At 39.7% G+C, this 16949-nt stretch overlaps 1 long non-coding RNA gene across 1 annotated transcript in view; it reads right to left on the bottom strand.

Annotated features, from left to right (window-relative positions):
- The window catches only part of LOC134285678 (uncharacterized), a 470596-nt gene that overhangs the window by 172886 nt on the left and 280761 nt on the right, over nt 1-16949 (bottom strand). The gene's annotated exons all lie outside the window — the stretch shown is intronic.

Below are 16949 nucleotides of genomic sequence, written 5' to 3'. Positions count from 1 at the left end.
GAAGCAGCAAACTTTTAGTTTGACTGTCCCACCGCGAAATAAGTCGTTAAAATTATCAAAGTGAACGACTTCATATTGAACCGCACACCGCAAGCATCAATTAGTGTGGTGATTTTGCCGTCTTTGTTGTCCCCGGCCGTGGACTGGTAGCTGCAGCAGCAGGAACGGCTGAACAATAACGGCTAAGTAGCACGGTTTTATTACCTATTCATCTCCTCTTTGCTTTGCGCTTGCAAACCAACTGCCTATTTTTCAAGGTTGTTTTTTTGTCCACTCTTCTGTCTCTCTCCCAGTTGCGCATTAAGGTGCGCCAAGATAAAAACCGGGTTAGGTTGAAAATAGTTGTTTTTTTTTTTCGATTTAGTTTTAAACCCAAGTAGGGTGCATTAGATAAGTTTTTTTTTCCATTTTTCTTTTGTTTTTCTTATATATATATATATATATATATATTTTTTTTTCTTCACTTGCTGATATATCTGCGGTAGACTTTTCCCGCATGGACGTTTCGAATGGAGGCGAAACGCCTCCTAAAGATCTCATTGCTCGAACGCGATTTTACCAACCATCTTCGCCTGGTCCTTGGGTTGTCTATTTCCGGCGCAAAAACAAACCGTTGAATGTACTCTCAATCTCTCGAGATCTGACGCGTAAGTATCCTGGGACTGTTATTCACCAAGTGAAACAGACCAAGCTGCGTGTAACTGCACCTAGTTACAAAGCAGCAAATGAAATTGCTCAGCACGAAGCGTTTAGCTGTGAATATACGATCTATGTGCCGGCACGAGAAGTAGAGGTGGAGGGGAAGATCCTCGACGAAATGCTGACGTGCGATGACATCAAGAGCGGATTCGGACGCTTTAAGAATAGATCTATCCCCGATGTGGCAATCCTAGATTGTAAGCGGCTGTCTAAGGCTTCCATTGAAGGGAGTAAGAAAGTGTACTCGCCATCAGCGTTTTTTCGAGTGACCTTCCCAGGTTCCGTCCTCCCAGAATTTGTAGTCATTGATGGTGCTTTTTACCCAGTGCGTCTTTTTAGGCCGAAGGTATTCAATTGTACCAAATGCAAGCAGTTTGGTCACAGTGATAGCTTTTGCGACAACAAGCCCCGTTGTGGCAAATGCAACCAGGCTCATTTAGAGGACTCTTGCACACAGGAAGCTGAAAAGTGTAGCTACTGTGGCGGAGATCCACATGACTTGCAAGATTGCCCGGCCTATAAAAGACGCATTAAAAATGAGAGTCGCTCTATCATAAGGCGCTCCAAACAGACATATGCGGAGATGGTGAAATCTTTTAAAACACCAGAATCCGTGTCTGAATCAGCTGTCCCAGTTGAAAATCCCTTTCACGAGTTGTCTTCTGATGATCAGGACGATGACGAAACTGATGAGGGTGGATCTTCTAAGGAGGTACACGCACCTGGAAAAAGGAAGTCATCATCTTCCCCGGGATTGCGCCGAAAAGTCTTTTTGAAATCTTCCCTCAAAAGTTTGCCTAATACAAAAGGAGGCGGAGTAAATTTAAAAACTCCGAACAAACAGGCCCCTGATTACTCAGTTCCATGCTGCAGTAAAGACCCAGTGAATCCGCCTCCGACTGTTAAGTATACTTCAAAAAAAAGCATTCGACAAAGTAGCAAGAAAAAGGCTACGAAAGCTCCTCGAACTTCAACTAAACCTTCCAAACCCAAAAGAGGACTGCTAACTTTCAGGGTTCTTGTGGATCGCTTATATGATGCCATCGGCCTTCCGGACACACTTCGAGGCATTATTGATATTTTTATCCCAACAGTAGAAGAATATCTTCGGAATTTGACACAATCATGGCCCCTCCTTGCTTCGCTCATATCTTTCGATGGCTAATTCATCAAGTGAGGTGCAAGATATGATCACTGTGCTACAGTGGAACTGTCATAGTTTAAAACCTAAATTAGACCTGTTTAAGTTTTTGATTCACAACTCAGATTGTGATATATTTGCACTTTGTGAAACATGGCTCTCTTCTGAAGATGAACTCAATTTCCACGATTTCAACATAATTCGCCAGGATAGAGATGACCATTACGGGGGAGTACTCTTGGGGATCAAAAAATGTTACTCATTTTATAAAATTCCAATACCGACTCATCCTGGCATAGAAATTGTCGCTTGCCAAATAAACGTAAAGGGTAAAGATCTTTGCGTAGCTTCCGTTTACATTCCTCCAGGTATTTCAATTAACCGCCGTCATCTTTGGAATGCAGTTTCTGCACTATCACATCCAGTTTTAATTCTGGGTGATATGAATTCACATGGTACTGGGTGGGGCGAGCCATATGACGATCGCAGAGCGGCTATTTTCTATGATTTGTGCGACGATTTCACTTTGAACGTTTTGAATACAGGTGAAGTGACACGCATTGCATCCGACGGTAGAGAAAGTCGGCTTGACCTTTCTTTGGGATCAAGTTCACTATCATTCGATTGCTCGTGGAAGGTGATCGAAGATCCTCATGGTAGTGATCACTTGCCCATTATAACCACCATAAATCATAATTGCGAAAGGTCAGACGAGCCAATTCAGGTTCCTTTTGACCTCACTAGGAATATCGATTGGCAAAAGTATGCAGAAGCGGTATCTTTTGGGGTTGAATCATCCAATCCTCTCCCACCTTTGGATGAGTATCGATTCCTGTCTGAACTGATTTACAGAAGTGCATTAGAATCACAAAAACGACGCGTTCCAAGTGCAACCTTCAAAAGAAGACCAGCCACACTTGGCTGGGATGATTATTGCACTCAATTGTATCTTAAAAAATCTGATGCCTTCAAAGCTTTTCGTAGGCATGGCACCTCGGATCTTTATCAAGAATACGAAAAACTTGAAAGACAACTGAGGAACTTGCTAAAAGCGAAAAAGCGTAGTTATTGGCGACACTTCATTGAGGGTCTCTCAAGAGAAACTTCGATGACAACGCTTTGGAGAGTGGCTCGCAACATGCGAAACCGCTCATCTTCTAATGAGAGTGACGAATACTCCAACCGTTGGATATTCAGTTTCGCGAAAAAAGTCTGCCCAGACTCAGTCCCAGCACGACCAATTTCTTGGGAATCAATCTCAAGAGACGGTTCTCTGGACAGACCATTCTCAATGCTGGAATTTTCTATAGCTCTTCTTTCATCAAACAATTCTTCTCCGGGACGCGATATGATAAAGTTCAATCTTCTTAAGAATCTCCCAGATATCGCAAAAAGACGATTACTAGACCTGTTCAACTCATTCATGGAGGACAACATCGTTCCGCATGAATGGAGACAGGTCAAAGTAATAGCTATTCAAAAGCCTGGTAAACCAGCGTCTGATCATAATTCATACCGCCCAATTGCTATGTTATCATGTTTAAGGAAATTGTTGGAAAAAATGATCCTATCGCGACTCGACCATTGGGTTGAATCGAATAACTTGCTTTCAAATACACAATTCGGGTTCCGCAAGGGCAAAGGAACAAACGATTGTCTAGCGTTGCTTTCAACAGATATTCAACTGGCCTTTGCGGAAAAGGAGCAATTGGCTTCAGTTTTCTTGGATATTAAGGGCGCTTTTGATTCAGTTTCCATAGAAATATTGTCAGAAAAACTGCACAATAGTGGACTACCCGGACTTTTAAACAATTTCTTGTATAATTTGTTGTCAGAAAAACATATGAGCTTCAATCTCGGACAACTGACAACTTCCAGAATTAGTTACATGGGCCTACCCCAAGGCTCATGTTTAAGTCCCTTGCTTTATAATTTTTACGTGAAAGACATTGATAGTTGTCTGGAAGGACAATGCACGCTAAGACAACTTGCAGATGATGCTGTGGTTTCTCTAAAAGGCCCTCATGCAGAAATGTTGCAAAGACCATTGCAAAGTTCCTTAAACAATCTGTCCATTTGGGCAAGAGATTTGGGGATCGAGTTTGCTCCGCAAAAAACTCAATTGGTTGTGTTTTCCAGAAAGCGGAACCCAGCCCAACTGAAACTCAATCTTTTGGGAATAGAAATCGACCAATCGTTGACTTCGAAATACCTTGGGGTCTGGTTTGATTCAAAAGGCACTTGGGGTACCCAAACTAAGTATTTGGTGCAAAAATGTCAGCAAAGGATCAATTTTCTACGCACAATTACCGGAACATGGTGGGGTGCTCACCCGGAAGACCTCATAAAACTTTACAAAACGACTATTCTCTCGGTTCTCGAGTATGGCTCTTTCTGTTTCCACTCAGCAGCAAAATGCCACCTAATAAAATTGGAACGAATTCAATATCGTTGTCTGCGCATTGCCCTCGGCTGCATGCACTCAACGCATAATGCGAGCCTAGAGGTCCTGGCAGGGGTGAAACCTCTCCAGAACCGCTTCTGGGAGCTCTCGCTAAGGTTACTTATCAAGTGTGGAGTGAGCAACACACTTGTTATTGAAAACTTCGAAGAAATGCTCAGTCTGAACACTCAGTCAAAATTCATGAGAATCTATCTTTTCTACATGTCATCTGAAATTAGCCTCCCAGGTTATAATCCTCCTCGTGTACACTTCACCAATGACAGTTCCTCTGTTAAATACGATCTGTCCATGAAACAAGCTGTTCAGGGAATACCAGATCAACTTCGATGTGTATCTATTCCTCGCATTTTTAACGAAAAGTACCAAAATGTCAATTCCTGTAAGAGATTCTTCACTGATGGGTCTCGCATAAATGGATCCACTGGTTTCGGTGTCTTCAATGAAAATTTCGCCGCCTTCCGCAAACTTCAGGAACCTTGCTCGGTTTATGTTGCTGAGCTGGCAGCAATCAACTTCGCTTTGGGGATGATTTCCAACATGCCCGTAGACCATTTCTTCATCTTCTCGGATAGCCTTAGTTCGATTGAGGCACTCCGGTCGATGAAACCTGTTAAACATCCATCTTACTTTCTTACAAAAATAAGGGAGCAGATGGGTGCACTGGTCGAAAGATCCTACAAGATTACCTTTGTATGGGTCCCCTCACATTGCTCAATTTATGGCAATGAGAAGGCGGACTCTCTCGCAAAGGTGGGCGCACAGGAAGGTGAGATCTATGATAGAAGAATTTCACATGATGAATTTTTCCATTTTGTTCGCCAGAGTTCTCTTCAAAGTTGGCAAAATGATTGGCGAGATGGCCAGCTGGGACGGTGGTTACATTCCATTATTCCTAATGTTTCCTTGCGAGCGTGGTGGCATGGTTTGGATGTAAGTCGAAATTTCATTCGCGTAATGTCAAGGCTTATGTCCAACCATTACTCGCTAGATGCGCATTTACACAGGATTAACCTCGCGTTGAGCAATGTTTGTACTAAGTGCGGTTCCGGTTATGATGACATCGACCACGTAGTTTGGCAATGCCCGGATAATGACGCCTCCAGAGCACTACTTTTGGATACCCTTGAGGCCCGAGGTAGACAACCCTTTGTTCTTGTGCGAGACGTGTTGGGCACTCGCGATGTCACTTATATGCTATGCATTTACGACTTTCTTCGTTTGTCTTGTATAAAGGTTTAATTCTCTTGTGTTTTCTCCCCCAGTTTTTTTTTCTCCGTTTTTCGTCTTTGTGTTGTTCCTGGCCATCCGGCAGATGAAAAGCCCGCTACAATCTGGGGCTGAATCACTATGAAGACAACGAACACGCCATTACGTTATACCTCCCGGATGAGCTTCAGAGAACCCTTACCCCCAGTCCTTACCACGCCCATCCTAAAAGCATATGTGACCCACTAATCTCGAGCTGCCACGAGTATCCTGGCTCCGTCCCGTACTAACTATGTTGTATAAGAATCAAATTTGTACATAAAATACAAAAAATGAGTTTTGGCTCCGCAAAGCGTTAAACGCGATTGAGCCCCAAATAAATGAACTGGTTAAAAAAAAAATAAAAATTTCCATAAACATTCACGAAACAAATTTCTAAGAAATTCTCAAAGAATTTTTCGAAAACATCAAAGGATTTTCTGAATAAAATTTAGAAAAAAATCCAAAAGTAATTTCCGTGGTATCACAGTAACAGAAGTTTTAGAGAACCACCAAAGATTTTTTTCAAATAAATTCTCGAAAGAAATCTTTAAGAATTTTGCTGAAAAAATTTCCAAAGGAATTGCTGATGAAATTCCTAAATAAATTTTCAATGCAAGTAACATCGGAATCGTCGAAAGTTAATCCAATCGGAATTGCTACAGAAATTCCTTACATAATTACTGAAGAAATCTAGAAGAAATTGTCTAAATCATTTTCATTAAAATTATAAAAGCGGATTATAAAAGAATTTCCGAAGGAGTTTTCGAAGGAATTCGCGAAAAAATACCAAATAGCATGGATAATGAAAGTCCAAAAAATTGACTAAAATCCCAAAAAAAATAGAATAAAGTGCTGACGACATATCCAAAAAAAAAATTGTGAGGAAATTCCCAGAGTCATTGTCGAATGAATTACCAAAGGCTTTATTAAAAATATTCCCAAAAGAATCGCCTGACGAATAATTGGAGAATTTCCAAAAGCAAATATCAATAAAATTGCTGACATTAACAAAACAATGCTTACATTACTACTAAAAATTGGAAAAGGAACTCCCGAGAAAACAGTAAAATAGCCAAATAAACTCTTAAAGGAATTGTCGAAGAAATCTTCAAAGTAATTTCCCATGAATTTTTAAGAGGATGCGTGAAAGGTGTTCAGTATCAAATTCCAAACGTATTACCAAATAAATTTTTAAAGAAACCCAAGAGCAAGTAAAGACCAAGTTTCAGGAAATTTCGCCAACAAAAATCTTATATGACGAAGAGAACAAACCTGCCGATAATACCCAATGTCACCCTACATATATCATTATTTCATAAAAGAAATTAAGGGTGAATCGGTATTAACTTTTTCAAAAAAAAAAAGCAAAGCAACCTGGAAGCCACTGAAACTGGCACCCCCAAGGCACCCCCTAGGAAAAAATCCTAGATGCGCCAATGGGAAGGAATTTTTGTTAGTAGGGTAGGGTTCATTGTCAGAGTATACGAAATTATAATGTTGTGAAAATGGTGAACAGGCTGAAATAGAGTCAATTGAGAAATAGTTTTAATCTGTTTTAACAATCAATTTATAATCCAGCGCAAGTGGTGTTAGTGAAAATGAAGATTTTGGCTGATAACTTAGGAGCGTTCCATCATGGGGCGATGTGAGATTTGGACGGTGGCATTGAACAAAACTGAAAGTGAAAATGAAAATATCTAAAATTTACTTGTAAATAATAAACTTTAAGTGATAAATTAGTGGAAACGGCTTTAGGAACATCAAGTACGAAAAAAAATATTCACGGGAGGAATTTATTTGGACAGCGGAAATGAGTTTGTTGGTGAAAAAATGAATTGACCAAGTGGATTGGTTTTCATAGCGCTTTCTCGAAGTTGTCGTGTAAAATGATTTCTTGAATTAATAATAGAAGAAAGAGTGATATTCGTGATGATTTTTGACAAACATATTGTGAAAATTTTATGTGTATAACAAATAACACTAGTTTACAGCATTTTTGAACTCGGTAAGCTGATGATCATTTTTGGTGTAGAATCATGCCCTGAGTTCTAAAACGATAAGGAAAAAAATTACAGTAGAGCGGACATTTTTTCGACTTTCCATACAAAGTTGATGATTTGAAATCGATTTTTGTTCTATTTTTAAGCTAAGTCGCTCACTGCACACATCTCATTCTCCGTAATCAATGCTCCGATTGAGTTGAATTTTTTATTGTAATTCGCCTACATATCAATTAAACGTTGAGAAAGAATTTTTGAATTGTTTTTTTCTTATTAAAAAATATATATTTCTTCCAATATTTTTGGAAAATTTGCTAAAATTTAAGGAGACCGTGCTCAAAACTCGCCAATATCTTGAATTTCATCAATCTGTCGCAAAACCTGCATTCAGATGATCGAATGGTATTATATTCAGCTTTTAATTTATGGGAAAAGATTTTAAATTGGTTGAACAAAACGCAAGATATTTGAATTTTAGTAAATTCCATATTTTAAAAAGTTGTAAAACTCGATATTGAGCTAAAACTCGAAAACTGTTCTACTTAAAATTTTTTGAAGCACGGTTTCGAAATCAGCACTAAATTCTGCTTCAAAAATTTTGGTCGTTGAAAGAAGTTCACGACTTTCGTTTTATTTTGTAAACTTGTGTAATTCATCGTACATCTGCTTCCGTGCGTGAGTCAGTTGGCGGCTTGTGCGGAGATTATTGTGATGGAAGTCACTTGTTTGCTCTTCGGATGATTCAACCATTTTCATATAGCTGGTGAGTTCGTTCCTGTATTAAGATAGTATTTGAAAATCATATTGTAGTACACTTCTTTTAAAACGTTGCCATTTTTGTATCATTTTTAATTGCTTTTGGGGTTTCTATGCAAAGATCATACTCTTGAAAATGTTCATATTTTCGTTTAGAGTGTGTTTAAGTTGTTCTTTTCAATCTCATTTCAGAGAGCGAGCATAGGCGCTCAACCCTAGGCTTTATAGCCAGGATATATGACCAAAATACCTGTATCCCATCCCAGGAGAAGAACCACCAGCAAGAAAGGAGTGTGCATTATCCTTCTTAGCGACGACACTTCCAACGATTCTACAGTGATAGACATTCGTTTAGCCGAGGCTAAAAAAAATTTCAAAATAATGCCAGGAAACTCATACAAAAGATTTTATGATAAAACTTTTTGCCTTTCTCGTACACCAAGGTGTACCGAAAGGCTATATGTTCACTCCAAAAACGAAAATTTGATAGAGCCCCCGGAGGGGTCAAGTGTTATATACCAATCGACTCAGCTCGACGAGTTGAGATGATGTCTGTGTGTATGTATGTGTGTGTGTATGTATGTGTGTGCGTGTGTATGTGTGTATGTGTACAAAAAGGTCACCTCATTTTTAGATAGTAAATATGAACCGATTTCAACGACCGATGGTTCATTCGACGGGGTACATTGTCCCATTGTTTCCTATTGAAAATGATTCAGATCGGTCCAGCCGTTCCGGAGTTATGGCCATTTAGGTGTTCCGGACCGGTACCCCAGCAAGGGGCCAGATATGAAAATGCAACAAACCCATGCATGCGACCCATCAAACCACGGCATTTTCGATTATCTGATGAACGGGATGAAGGAAAATAGTCTCTGACTATATCTGAACCGGTAGTGTTCCGGAACCGGTTCCGGGTGTCCCGCCGGAAGTGGCCAAATAAGAAAGTGAACATAACCCATGCATGCGACACGTCAAATAGCGGATTTTTCGATAACCAGTTGAATGGTAAGCAGGAAAATAGTTTCAGACCATGTTTGAACCGGTAGTATTCCGGAACCGGTTCCGGATGTCCTGCCGGAAGTGGCCAGTTAAAAGTGTGTACCAAACCCAGGCATGCGACACATCAAAGAGCGGCTTTTTCGATAACCAGATGAACGGTAAGCAGGAAAATAGTTTCAGACCATGTTTGATCCGATTGTGTTCCGGAACCGGTTCCGGATGTCCTGTCGGAAGCGGCCAATTAAAAAAGTAAACCAAACCCAGGCATGCGACACATCAAAAAGCGGCTTTTTCGATAACCAGATGAACGGTAAGCAGGAAAATAGTTTCAAACCTTGTTTGAACCGGTAGTGTTCCGGAACCGGTTCCGGATGTCCTGCCGGAATTGGGCAATTAAAAAAGTTAACCAAACCCAGGCATGTGACACATCAAACAGCGGCTTTTACGATAATCAGATGAACGGTAAGCAGACACATAGTTTCAAGCCTAGTTTGAACCGGTAGTGTTCCGGAACCGGTTCCGGATGTCCTGCCGGAATTGGCCAATTAAAAAAGTGAACCAAACCCAGGCATGCGACACATCAAAAAGCGGTTTTTTCGATAATCAGATGAACGGTAAGCAGGAAAATAGTTTCAAACCATGTTTGAACCGGTAGTATTCCGGAACCGGTTCCGGATGTCCTGCCGGAAGTGGCCAATTAAAAAAGTGAACCAAACCCAGGCATGCGACACATCAAAGAGCGGCTTTTTCGATAACCAGATGAACGGTAAGCAGGAAAATAGTTTCAGACTATATCTGAACCGGTTGTGTTCCGGAACCGGTTCCAGCTGTCCCGCTGGAAGTGGTCAATTAAGAAAGTGAACCAAGCCCATGCATGTGACACATGGAAGAGCGGGGTTTTTCGATAACCAGATGAACGGTAAGCAAGAAAACAGTTTCATACCGTATTTAAACCGGTTGTGTTCCGGAACCGGTTCCAGGTGTCCCGTCGGAAGTGACCAATTAAAAAACAAAACCAAACCCATGCATGCGAAACATCAAATCATCAAAATGTTCGTTAACCAGTTACACGGGCAGCAAGAAAATAGTCTCTGACCACACTTAAGATTACCGGCAGTGTTACAGAATCAGGGTTGGATCCATTGCTGAAATTACGCAGGTGAACAAAATCGATGCAAGCGATTAATATGTGTAAAAGAACAAAATCTTGATAAAAATTTAAGCGATCTTGTCAAATTACATCATTTTAGATTCCTGAGGCGTTATTTTACAGTAGGAAGGATCAACGTTGCATGGAAAAATTTAAATTTTATAGCACCAATCCCCTTCTGCGTCTAAAATTACTGCGAACTATTTTGATGCAACTGGTTGAGTCCTCGCGCTCTGTAACACGGTAGAAATTTGAATGGGCTTTAATAGGGGAAATTTCGATTGCTTGCACTTTTTTTTTTGTCAAATTTTACATGAATCTTATAACTAATGATAATAAAATATAGGCTAAAGTGCGCAGAAAAAAAATTGCCGAAATGTCTTGATAATGATCGGCATCCAGTACTAGTGAAGGTGGTCAAGCAGTCAACTGAGAGATATGATATTTTTCAGCTCGGCCTTTACGTTTAACATAGCGTCGGAATATGAGCCATCAATAAGTTTCCAAATTCAATTATGGCTTTGATAAAATTCTTGCTTTTCTGAATAAGGCTGACACAAATTTTGATTTTCTTTTAAGTCCAGAGGGGTCCCCCCTTGGAAATGTTGGTCGGAATTCAACATCTTGAAGAAGTGCACAAATAAATAAACCAATAGATTTATTAATTTTAAAGTGAAATTAGAGTCTTCCAGAAGTTTCCAGAAGTTAAGGCGAAACTGGAAGCCTTTCCTCATTTTTTGGTTTTTGATGTACTATCCAGCTTTTTACGCTACGATGAGGGGTGATTCGTTTTTGACGGATCTTGCCGACAGCCCTTGCAGCATCATAGTAGCTGAAAATTTCAGTTCACTGCTCTTCAACCGTCAAAAATTTTCACCTAGTAATGTTACCATTGCAACCATTGTTATCGTTGCCAGAAATGCAACTGGTTTGGTTTTTTGTTGTTATTTGAAACTTCTAATGTTTTTTTCTTTGTAGGTTTCTGCTTTTTCTTTTCGATGCTTGAAATAACTAAGGAAACAACCAAATCTCATGATTCTGTAAATAATTTCTGAGGAACTTTGAGACGTTGAAAGTTAATGTCGTGATTGCCTTCGAGTTTGAAACCCGAAGTTTCCTCACACGCGACAAACGATTTTTATTCAAATATCGGATGAAGCAACGTCGGACGCTGGACAGCGGATCTCGTCGTTCATCCAGCGCTCTATGCCTGACGTACGCCCGACTTACGGTTCGGGAGAAAACTTGATTTCATCGTAAATTTCGGTTTTCAATTGTTTGACATAACCATAGATATAACAGAATTATTAGTGGGAAATGTAGACAGATCTTATTTTTGGCCATCTCAGACCCCTCTCCCTCTCGTACAAGTTTATGACCCCCCCCCCCCTATCCTCAAAAATTAACGCAATTTATGGGCGAGCCCTTACGTGATACTTATAAGAATTGGGTGGCAACATGGGAGAAACAACTCCATCAGGAATTTATGAAGGATTTCTTCAGAAGTTCAACCAAGATCGTAACGAAAATCCATTATTTTGTCAAAAATTCTAAGCTGAATCCTTTATATGTATGACCTAGAATCTGCTAACCATGTAATGAGTTCACGGCGTTCAGAAAACAATGCACTCTGAACCGAGCTTGATCGGAGACGGGCAGCTTCGGAACTGATGCAGCAAATGTTTTTACTACCGGGCATTCGAGCTGATTGAACAAATGGCAATCATTTCGGTTTCTCTTGGTACACGTAATTAATTGTTATACCTGGAACACATTCACAACTTAAAAAGAAACAAAATTAGAATCGTATCCAATGTTTTCATTCAAATGAATAGCTTTGAGAACGTTTAAAGGTGGGGTGAAAATTTTTGACAATTTGTAAGCATTGAACTGAAATTTTTGGTTGCTTTGATGAGCTTTGATGCTGCAAGGGCTGTCGGCAAGATCCGTCAAAAATGAATCACCCCTCATTGGAGCGTAAAAAGCTGGATTAAATAACGAAGCAATATTTTCAAAATCGGTTTTCGTGCACATGTAGAGTGTGGATCAGGGTATCTTCTGATTTTTTTACGCGGTAAAAAATGTTTTTCGTTTTTGCAGAAACCATGTTTGAACAAAATTTCACAAAAAATGGTTTCTGCAAAAACGAAAAACATTTTATGCCGCGTAACAAAATCAGAATATACCCTCAACATGTGCACGAAAATCGATTTTGAAAATATTGCTTCGTTATTTTATAAAAAATCAAAAACCAAAAAAATAAGAAATGCTTCCAGTTTCGCCTTAAGCGGTTTTTCTTAATTTTTTAAAGAATTTTTGCATCAAATACATTTATTATTTATCAACTCCACCCCTCATTGACGAGTCAACGAGCACTGTGACAAAAGAAGAAAATGAGATTTATTCCGTTTTAGAGTATTCTCAGGATTCAGGAACACTTCGGCTTATGGCCGGAAAAAATGTTGAGTACATATTCGACGAGAAAGGCACTATCACCACTAGGTGGATTAACCTGGGTTTTTATCTTAGTGATAGTATATCTAGTACTGTTTTATAAAAATGTGATACATCACACTTTCTCTCTCTCTCTTCTTGGCGTAACGTCCTCGCTGGGACAAAGCCTGCTTCTCAGCTTAGTGTTCAATGAGCACTTCCACAGTTATTAACTGAGAGCTTCCTCTGCCAATGACCATTTTGCATGTGTATATCGTGTGGCAGGCACGAAGATACTCTATGCCCAAGGAAGTCAAGGAAATTTCCTTTACGAAAAGATCCTGGACCGACCGGGAATCGAACCCGTCACCCTCAGCATGGTCATGCTGAATACCCGTGCGTTTACCGCCTCGGCTATATGGGCCACACTTACATACACACTGAAACAAAAACGAGGGTAAAACCCTTCAAATGTCATTTTTTGCCTAGACATTCGTTTAGCCGAATTGTACAATTTTTAGAATTCCATAATAAAAAACTATCAAATTTCGAAAAATATCCAACAAAGTCATTTTGTATGGTGATCTGCATTATAGATCGACTTGTAAATCATGAACCAGATCGTTTTTGGAAGTGTTGCCATATTAATTTTGCATGCATCTCATATAAATATGTCATAATATTTTAAATGTTTCTCAATTGAGATTTGATGTAGTTATTTTTATCGGAAGTGTTTCAAAAGAATCTAATGAAAGTTTCATGACCAAAGCAGGTTGAAATTTTGCGAAAAACAACGTTTTTAACAGAAAAAAATAACATAAACCATAAAAAAATCACGTATTTAATTATTGTTTTGATGAAATATGATGGTTTCACTTGCATAAATCACAGCGTTTACTGCTATTACGTCTTCTAATAGCTCCCAATATCTTCTAGACTGTATTCTGGCTGAAATAATATACATTGGACGGCTCATATTTCGAGCAATGGCACCGAAAGTATTCAAATTTTTAGCATGAACTACTTGTTTCATAATTTAGACATTCTTTTCAAATAAATCATGTTAAAAATGAATGTGGTTCACAATTAAGACTCATTTATAATATATTTCTTCAGATTGAATGAAATAAGCCAATTATTTAACCAAATCTTGAATTTTTCTATGAGCATCTGCCTTTGAATAAACAGCGTACACAAAATCTGACACTTCCTGCAGTTCTTTCACTTTGCAGTCTTCTAACTCATTTAGTAATGGTAGTATCAAACAGGTATACTCCACAGGCATTAGGGCACGTATTTATTTCAATGCAGAACTATTTATTTTAGCTTTTATCAATCCCATTTTAAAGTTTAACCAACCAAAAACCAATATACTTATTTTTTTTCATGACATTTTATGCAATAATTTGAACATTTCTGACAATAATTCTGTGCCATATTTTCAAAACTGCTAATCTAGCTTACGTTTGAGTGTTTACAGAAATCGTTATTCTTAAATAAATTAGTTTATCGTCGCTTCTCCTTATCGGGACATTTTTTTATAATATTTCTCTGAATTTCACAAATAAATAAACTTTCAAGGTCAAATATCTTACTAACACGTCATAAACTAAATGACTTGGAGTATATTCTCAAAATTTACTCACGAAATTGCAAAAAGTCTATTGAAAACCATTTTTTCATTTACCTCGGCTAAACGAATGTCTAGGCAAAAAATGAAATTTGAAGGGTTTTTACCCTCGGTTTTGTTTCAGTGTATATGTAAGTTTAATGTATCACATTTTTATAAAACTGTACTTGATATACTATTACTACGATAAAAAAATTTTATCATAAAATCTTTTGTATGACACTTTTTTTGTTCTCGGCTAAACGAATGTCTATCACTGTATGTACAAACTCCATTCCCTTAATATGAAACGGTTGGTACGGTTGTCCCCGTTTCTTCCTTTAACAAATTCAAAACATTACGTCAATCATACTATTAATACGTGGACAATCTGATTGCCGTATATTTTTGAACAACCTTCAAACCCAATTAGTCTGCACAGTGGGCCTGGCCATTTTAATATTTGTATGATATCGCTGATATGCTGCAAATATCAATGCTGACAAGAAAATCCCGGAAAAACATTTGGTATTTCCATAATGCTTTTCAATACTGGCTGTGCAAGCGCTAGAATAGAATAGAATAGAATAGTAGGGTAGGGTAAATTGTCAATGTTGGAGTCACCTATGGTTGGTGATGTAATTTGACAATCGATTAATAAACACTAACTTACGCGCACAATTGTCCACTTTTCTTGCCGCGCGTCTCCACCCCATCAGGGAGTAGAAATTTTAAGACCATTCTACGCAGGAATAAACTGAACGCAACAAAAGACACATCAATAAACCAAACCATATGCATTTATCACATGTTACAACATAATACTAAACACCCGCGTATCTAATGTTTTCGATTTCGCGCGAGATAATTGCGAACGCGGACGATTATGCTGCGATACTCACTCCATACAGGAGTGATGCATGCACAGCAAAGAACAACACGATAATCTCGAACATTTTTCCTCACTTAACCAATCCAAAAAGAAAATCTTGCCACGCGTTCCCACCACAATATTACTGGAGCAGTCTTGTGCCACGCGCCATTAACATTTGCTTTATACTTCCGCATATCATTCCTATCCATGCATTCCTGCATTTCAGCAATAATATCCTTTTCATCTTCCGCTCTGTGTTGCGCCGGATACTGGCTACTAGCATTCGACTTTTGGCGTAAAAACACATAGAAAGTAGGAAATCTATATATATAAAAATGGATTTCCGTCCGTCTGTCTGTCTGTCTGTCTGTCTGTCTGTCTGTCTGTCTGACCGCTATGGATTCGGAAACTACTGAACCGATTCGTGTGAAATTTTGTGTGTGGGTATTTTTGGGACCAGGGAAGGTTCTTAGCTTGGTGTGAGACCTCTCCGGTTTCTGGAACGGGGGGCTCCCATACAAATGACCTTGCGGGGCACTTCGCTATGGAACTGAATGTCAAAAAACACAGTAGGCAGGCAGTAGGCAGTACGACGTTTGCCGAGACGGCTATGTATTTACAATCAAAATTCCAAAAGTGTGTAAGCGAGATTATAAATACTCCCTGCTGCTGAAGAATACCGCCTCATTGCTTTGGCCTTTGGGTAGTGGAGCAGCCGCTACACTACCGTGTGGCCGGAATTTCACCGCCGGGGCAGCTCGGGAATGGAATGGCAGGTTTGTTGGGTCAGTGCTCGACCGACGGGGACCAGCGGGCGTTGCTGGATGGATCCGGGTATCAGGCGTCTTGCTTCTTTGTCGGACCAGGATGGCCCGACCCAGGACGAGACCGGAACGACCGTGCCGAGAAGAGTCCCTTCTTTACGGTTAAGACCAATGGCCTGAGGCAATCGTCTTACAGTAGACGATGGCGGGTCTTTTGCTATTAGACTAGGGAGCCATCTCGACTCCCGAGTCGCCATGTGTGACCGTTTTATAACGGATACGAGGTCCTAAAGTGGATAACAATTTTCCGCCAATGGGGTTGAGGCTGTTGCAGATTTACCTCAAAGGAGGTAGTCCGGATATACAATCCCTATCCCTTCTTTAACAGAAAGGGGGGGGGGGGTAATGCGACGTGACAGATATTATAGGTGGTAGCGTCGTGGCGTCAAGTGGTGTCCTGTCGTAGGTTTTACACTTATTCTAAGCAGTGGACTTCTTTCAACACGACTATACTCGATGGCGTGAAGTTGGTGATTGATTTTTATTCCTTCGCTTAAAGTCCGCGAGACCCATAGAGAACACAGCACTCGGGTGGTCGTCAACTTGGGTGACCTGATTAAAAGTGCTTGCGTATGTTTACATTCGTGCCGGTTGTTTGGACCAACGAATTAAAACATAGCAGCTTAACGTTGTTTCAAAATACAATGTTGCGAAAGCAACATTGCCGGTTGGAAGATTTATACCACAGTCCAGTAACTGGCACCACGTAGAACTAGACGGTCCGGCGAAGACAATGCTGGACTCCTCTG

This window comes from Aedes albopictus, chromosome 1 (genome assembly GCF_035046485.1).
Source record: "Aedes albopictus strain Foshan chromosome 1, AalbF5, whole genome shotgun sequence".
NCBI classification, from domain to species: Eukaryota; Metazoa; Arthropoda; class Insecta; order Diptera; family Culicidae; genus Aedes; species Aedes albopictus.
The sequence above is the reverse complement of the archived record's forward strand: the minus strand, read 5'-3'. Positions and strand labels throughout refer to the sequence as shown.